Consider the following 7559-nt stretch of genomic DNA (forward strand, 5'->3'; position numbering starts at 1 on the left):
CAGGGGTGCCTGGGTGGCTCAGTCAGTTGAGAGTTTGCTTTCAGCTCAGGTCATGATCTCGGGTCCTGGGATTGAGCCCAGCATTGGACTCCCTACTCAGTGGGGAGTCTGCTTCTCCCTCACCCTCTCCCTTTGCCTCTGCCTTCTTCTCTCTCTCAAATAAATAAAATCTTTAAAAAAAGGAGAGTGGGAGAGAGCTCCTATCAGAGTAAGTTGTAAATACCTCTGGGTGTAAGTGGGATGGATTTCCTTATCAGCATTTCCTCAAGCAAAGCTCCAGAGTTTGATTCAACAACTATTGACTGAATGACCCTGTCACAAAGATGTTGTCCAGAACAAGAAGGCAAAAGGAGGAAGTCAATAGAGGAGAAATGAGGTGAAAGAACACAAAGGAAAAGCATGATTCTCCCCACCAAAAACCAAACAAACAACAAACAACAAACAAAAAAAAACCCTGCTTTGTTTGGTATTATTTTCTTTAACTCCAAAAGCCACGACAAAAAAAAAAAAAAAAAAAAAAAAGCCACGACAAATTCAAATGGCAAACCCTAAGGTGAGTACTCTGAGATATTAAGAAGGAAAAGAGAAAAGTTTTGCCTTACATTAGTCAGGACAATTTAGGTTCTGCCGCTGTAGCAAATAATCCTGGAACTTCAGTGGCTCAACACAGCAAGTTTACGTCTCACTCACATTATGGTCCAATGTGGTTTGGGAAGCCCTTCTTTGTCACACACCAATGCCATCTCAGGCATGTGGACTCCGAGATCACAATGGCAGGAGAGGGAGTGTGGAAACATTATTCCCGCATGTATTTGCCTCTGTGTAGAAATCACGTATCATTTCCATTCATGTTCTAGAAAAATTTGTCTACATGTCCTCATCCAACTACAAAGGAGGCTGGGAAAAGTGACCAACTTGTATGTTCAAAAAGACGAGATGATCTTGGAGAACACATAGCAGAATCTACTACACCTCTGCAGTAGCTCTAATTAGACTCAAGGTGCAACCCTGTTAGTGATCATCCACCCATGGCTGAGTGTTGATTCATAAACATCCTCCTGTGGGACCTGAGCACCCGAAGCGAAGGAGACTCTATAGAATGTCGCAAGGCAGTGGTGGGACAAGAATAAAGCCGTTTCCTGCAGGTATCTTCATAAGTGCAACTGTTCAATAGTCCACTGAGCGTTGGAGAGGCTTGTGAAAAACCTCTAAACATGAACTGAGCCAGATTAGAAAGGTAAGAATGGCTGGTATGAGGTACTTAAATGTGTAAAATTGTGGTCCAAAACTTGCCTTAGTGTAATTGGTTTTGAAAAGGACACCAAAATTCACTCATGGTGGGTGCAGCAAGATGCTAGGTGGGGCTTTCCCAGTTGACTCTGATTTTGGGCAGACATCACAAATTTAAGGACAGTGAATGACAGTGCCCTCCTGGTCTATCCAGAGGTGTTAGACAAAACCCCTGCAGGACTTCCATGCCACAGCCCCTAGCAGCCAAGAGAAGAGGCACTTCAGCCCTACCACCAGAGAGAGTGCTCTAAAAGGACAACTCAGAGGGGTAGCTTGTCTGCCAGCTGGATAATTAACATTTGACATCCCCCCCCTGCCCCTGGCTGAAGGTGTGGGGAGCTGAAGAATTATCCTTCCCACAGCAGCCTTGGTGTTGGGATGTAGAAGAGTTTAAACAAATCTTGAGAGAACAAATGGGACATTTCTCCATTGGGATTCAAAGATCAGCCTGGTGCCTGACCGTCAGCAGAATATCATTGGCAGCGGGAGGTCAGCTGGGACCATTGGGATGGCAAGAAAGTGGGCATCTGATTCCTCATGAACCAGGTGACTCACACTGAAAGGACTGGCTGTGAGGTGCTTCACCACATTGGGCAAGGTTTGAGGGGGTCCAGAGAAGGCAATTCGTGGGAGTCCCGGTGGGGCTGCAGGGGAGGGGAGCCTGTCCCTCAAATTCACCAGAATGCCGCGCCCAGAAGGAGCTAGTGCTTTGGCATCACGTAGAAGAGAGGGCACTCCACCATTTGGAGACAATTTCAGAGGACACCATCTGAGTTAAGATCTGTCCTCCTCCCCTCCTCTCTCCTCCCCTGCAAACCCGATGAGGAGAAAGACAGGAGGACACAGAAACAAGGAGAGAAAAGTAGACCTTGTCCCCCATCCCACCGCCGGTCAATAGACTCACAGGATGTAAACTAGAAGTGGAGAGGTTTGAGCTGGATTTGAAATTAAAGTTGTGATATTAGATAATAAAATATATTTTAGTGAGGGGTAAGACACATGTAGGTTCACATCACCACAGAGACAATCAGGCTCTGTCTTGCTTCAAGTGTCCCTTTGTCACACCCTCCTGGAAGCCACAGATCTAATCCCTGGAACCCACAGATTTCTCCTTGGCCACAGATTTGCCTTTTTTTTTTTTTAACATGCCACATCCATGAAAAAAATGTAATCTTTGGAGATTCATTTTTTTCACTCAACATGCTGCTTTGAGATTCATCCAAGGTACTGCATCTCAGTAGTGAACTGAGAAGTATTTAACTTTCTGCATGTACAACTATTTACGTATCGATTGGGCCTGTGCCCATTATCACTTGATTACCTGTCAGCCCCCAATTGACCATTCATCACCTGCTCTGCGTCACGGCCAGGGGAAGAACGTCAAGCTCCATCAGTAGTGGGAGCTGGAGGGGCATTGCCGGAGGGTCCTGGGTCCACCTGCCACCCCTTCTGTTTTCCTCACTCGTGCTGCGACATCACTGAGCAGTGTGGGTGTGTGAGACATCTGTCGAGCCCCACACAAGCCCTGCACTCAGAGTGAGCAGTCTTTCAGTGACCTTGCCGGCCTCAGGCCCACGGTGGCACTTCTGCCATCCCCCGGGCACCCCCACATCAGCAGCCACTCTCCTGCGGACCAAAGTTTATTCCCTCAAGCTCCATCAGGGTGGACACGATGTGTTCCAGACCTCATTCCCCCAGACTTGTGCTGATGCTACCTCAGGTCTGTCCACCAGCCTCGGGTTGCCATGTCCCAGACACAGGCAACCGGGAGAACTTTGCCATTGGCTGGTACTACACCTTCTTTAATGACATCTGCACCCCAGCTGGAGGAGGGCCCCCTTCCAACTCTGTCTTCCTATTCTTTTTTGGCCCTAAGATACTTCTGATGTTCTTTTCACATTTTTTTGTAGATACTCTCTTATAGCCAAATAATTCTTTAAATTAAAATTTCCCCTTTAAAATTACTGTGTGGTTTCCATCTTCTGATTGAACCCAGACTGGTACTAGTTGAAGGTCATTGAGGTTTGTTTGTTTGTTTTCCAGATATTGATGATATCCCGGCATCGAGCCCCACACCAGGTTCCCTGCATGGAGCCTGCTTCTCCCTCTGCCTGTATCTCTGCCTCTCTCTCTCTCTCTCTGTCTCTCAAGAATAAAGAAATAAAACCTTAAGAAAAAAAAAAAAGAATCATCAGGCAATATTTGTGTGGATATATTTTTGCACTTTTGCCTTTGTTCCATTGATCTATCACTTTGCCAATATTACGTTGTCTTCATTCCTGTAACTTTATATTGATTCATAAAATTGAGTAGTGTAACTCCTCCAACTTTCTTTTTCAAATTGCTTTGGTTATTCTAGATCATTTGACCTTCCATATAATTTTATAATCAGTTTGCCTGTATCTATAAAAAAAATCTTGCTTGGATATTGATTGAAATTGTGTTAAACTTCTAAATCAATTTGGGGAGATTTGCTGATTTGAGAATATGTTGATTTTTTTGTATCAATTAACATGCTATGCGTTTCCATTTATTTAATTATTTTTAATTTATTTCATAAGTATTTTGTAGTTTTCAGTGTATGAAACATTGGCATGTTCTGTTGATTCACCCCTAAGTCATTCTTTTTTTGAAAGAAACTATTGTAAATGATAGTGCTTTTTAATCTTTGGTTTTGAATTGTTTATTTGCTGGAGATTTGATTTTGGTTAAAGTCATCTATTAGCCCTAGGATTTTTTTTTTTTTTGTAGCTTTCTTTCTATACAGAAAATCAAGTGGGATAAGGACAATTTTATCTCTTCTTTTCCAAACTGAATGCATTTTATTTCTTTTTCTTGCATTGTTGTACTGGTGAGAACTTTCAGTACAAGCTTGAATAGGTTGTGAAAGCAAACATCCTTGCTTTTTTTTTCCCCCAATGCCATGGAGAAAGCAGTGTGTCACAATCAAGAATGACTTTAACTACATTTCTTTTTTTAACTATAGTGAGAAAGTTTGTTGAGAATTTTTATGATGGGTGGGTGATAAATTGTCAGATGCTTTTTTGGAATTGATTAATTATGTGAATTTTCTTCTTCAGACTGTTAATATGGAGGGTTATATTGAAAGATTCTTGAATACTAAACCAGTTTTGCCTACCCAGGATACCTTAGCTATGGTTTATTGTAGCTATGGATTGCTGGATTCAGTTTGCCAATATTTTCTTGAATATTTTTGTGTCAATGTTTATAAAGAGTTTTGATTGACAATTTTCTAATGTTTTGTTTGGTTTTGGTATTAGGAAGATTCTTGCCACATAAAATAACTCTGGGAAACGAACTAGGGGTGGAAGGGGAGGTGGGTGGGGGGTGGGGGTGAATGGGTGATGGGCACTGATGGGGGCACTTAATGGGATGAGCACTGGGTGTTATTCTATATGTTGGCAAATTGAATACCAATAAAAAATAAATTTATAAAAAAATAAAATAACTTTGAAAATGTTCCCCTCTCTCTGTGTGTCTCTCATGAATAAATAAATAAATAAAATCTTAAAAAAAAAGAAAAGAAAATGTTCCCTCATCTTCTATTTTCTGAAAGAAATTGTGTAAAAGTTGGTGGAGGGTTTTTCTTCTTTAAGTGTTTGGTAGAATTAGACAGTGAAACATCTGATTCTGGAGATTTTGCACTTGGATATTTTAAACTACAAATTCAATTTATTTAATTGTATTTGTAATTCAGCTTATCTATTTCATCTTGGATATATTTTCATAGCTTGTAGGTTTTTTTTAGAATTTGTTCATTCCATTTAGGTTGCCAAATACATGACTGTGTGGCTATCCATAGTATTCTCTTCTCATCTCTTTAAGATATGCAAAGTCTGTAGTGTTATTATTTATTTCATTCCTGATTTTGTAATTTGTGTCCTCTCTTTTTTTTTTTGATCAGTGTTGCTCAGGGTTTATCAAGCTTATTGATCTTTTCAAAGATCCAACTTTGGGTGTTGTTAATTTTTTCTATTGTTTTCCTGTATTCAGTATAATGAATATAATCATTTTTTGTACTTTATCTTTATTATTTTCTTCCTCTTCTTGCTAAAGTGGAAATTTAGATTGCTAATTTGAGATGTTTTCTTTTTCTAATACTTAGAACTTAATACTTTATATTTCCCCCTAAGCACAACTTTGGTCCCTCCTGCAAATTTTGATAGGTTGCATTTTCCTTCAGTTCAAAATACTATTTAATTTCCATTGAGACTTCCCGTTTTAGACAGAGACTATCTAGAAATGTGCTAATTTCCAAGTGTTTTGAGATTTTTCCCTATTACGTTCTGTTATTAATTTCTAGTTTAAATCCATTATAGAAAATGTATTTTGTATAATTCTTTTATTTTTTGTAATGTTTGCTATATGACTTAGGATATGGTCTATCATGGAAAATATTCCATGTGTACATCAAAATAACACATATTCTGCTGTTATTGGGTGTTCTGCTATAATCGTCAAATAGATCCAGAAATTATCAATGAAATGGTATTGTTCAGTTCTCTGTCCTTAAGTTTTTGTTTACTTGTTTTATCAATACCTGAGAGGAGAATATTAAAGCCTCCAGGTACAAGTGTGGATTTATCTATTTTTTTCTTTTGGTTGTCAGTTTTTACTTTGTGTATTTTGAATCTCTGTTGTTAGGTGCATACACATTTAAGATTGTTACATCTTTTTAGTAAATTTATGCTTTTAATCATCATTGATATTGTCTTTATCCCAGTAATTTTCTTTGCTCTGAAGTCCACTTAAGTTGATATTTATACAAGAAATCCAACTTTCCTGGGATCCCTGGGTGGCGCAGCGGCTTGGCGCCTGCCTTTGGCCCAGGGCACGATCCTGGAGACCAGGGATCGAGTCCCACGTTGGGCTCTTGGTGCATGGAGCCTGCTTCTTCCTCTGCCTGTGTCTCTGCCTCTCTCTCTCTCTGTGTGTGACTATCATAAATAAATAAAAATTAAAAAAAAAAGAAATTTATAAGAAATCCAACTTTCCTTTAATTCTGATCATATAATATATTTATATCTAACTTTTATTTGAGATATGTTTATTGTAGAGGGAATATAGTTGGGTCATTATTTTAAAAATGTATTCTAATAACCTTGTCCTTTTAGTAGCTATATTTATACATTTTACATTTAATATAATTATTGATATGTTTAGATTTATGTCTACCATTTTATTACTTGCTTTCTGTTTGCTTCTCAGTTTTTTGTCCCTTTGTTTTCCTTTTCTTTCCCTCTTTTGGGTTAAACAATTTCATTCTTCTATTTTCATTTAAATTTGTTTTTTAATGAATGGGAAATATCAGAAAGGGAGACAGAACATGAGAGACTCCTAACTCTGGGAAATGAACTAGGGGTGGTAGAAAGGGAGGTGGGCGGCGGGGGGGGGTTGGTGACTGGGTGACGGGCACTGAGGGGGGCACTTGATGGGATGAGCACTGGGTATTATTCTATATGCTGGCAAATTGAACACCAATAAAAAATAAATTTATTAAAAATGAATAAATAAATAAAATCTTAAAAAAATAAAATCTTTATGTTAAAAAAATTAATTTGTTCTTTGTTTTAGTGGTTGCCTAAGGCATTAAAATAGGACATACTTATGTTTTCACTTTCTATTTAGAATCAAGATTTTACCACTTCAAGAGCTATATAGATACCTACCACCACATAAGTTCCCCTTCCCTCTCTTGTTAACTTATATCTACCTACATTTAAAACCCTATCAGAAAATGTAATTTTTGCTTTCAGTGGATTGTGTCCTGAACATTTTAAATATTCTGTTATGCAACTTTGGATCTTGTTGAAATCCTATGTAGAATGCTATTTTTATTTAACAAGCACTTGACCCAGTTGGATTCAAGCCCCAAATTCTAACCAGCCTTGTGGTTTCAATGTCAGTTCTATTTCACGGTCTTTCAGTTCTACTTAGACTTATTCCATATATACACCTTTCAGTGGTCAGTCTGGAACTCTGGAAATGGCCTATTCTATAGTTCAATTCTCAAAATTTATGGTAGTCTATCTGGGGCCAGATTCGTGTATATGCAGCATAAGAATGAGACCAGGGGTTTGCAAGCAACCTCATGGGTTTGCTTTCCTGGACTCCTTTCTGTCTGCAATCCCCCAGGTACTTTCTGGTTCTAAAGGCCTCTTAACTTCTTCTTCTTTTTTTTTTTTTTTTTTGCAGTTCTCTGGCTAGAGTGTTGGTGTTTTTGTACCTACTCTGCAGTGCACTTCCCC

Source organism: Canis lupus, chromosome 10 (assembly GCF_003254725.2).
Source record: "Canis lupus dingo isolate Sandy chromosome 10, ASM325472v2, whole genome shotgun sequence".
Classification (NCBI taxonomy): Eukaryota; Metazoa; Chordata; class Mammalia; order Carnivora; family Canidae; genus Canis; species Canis lupus.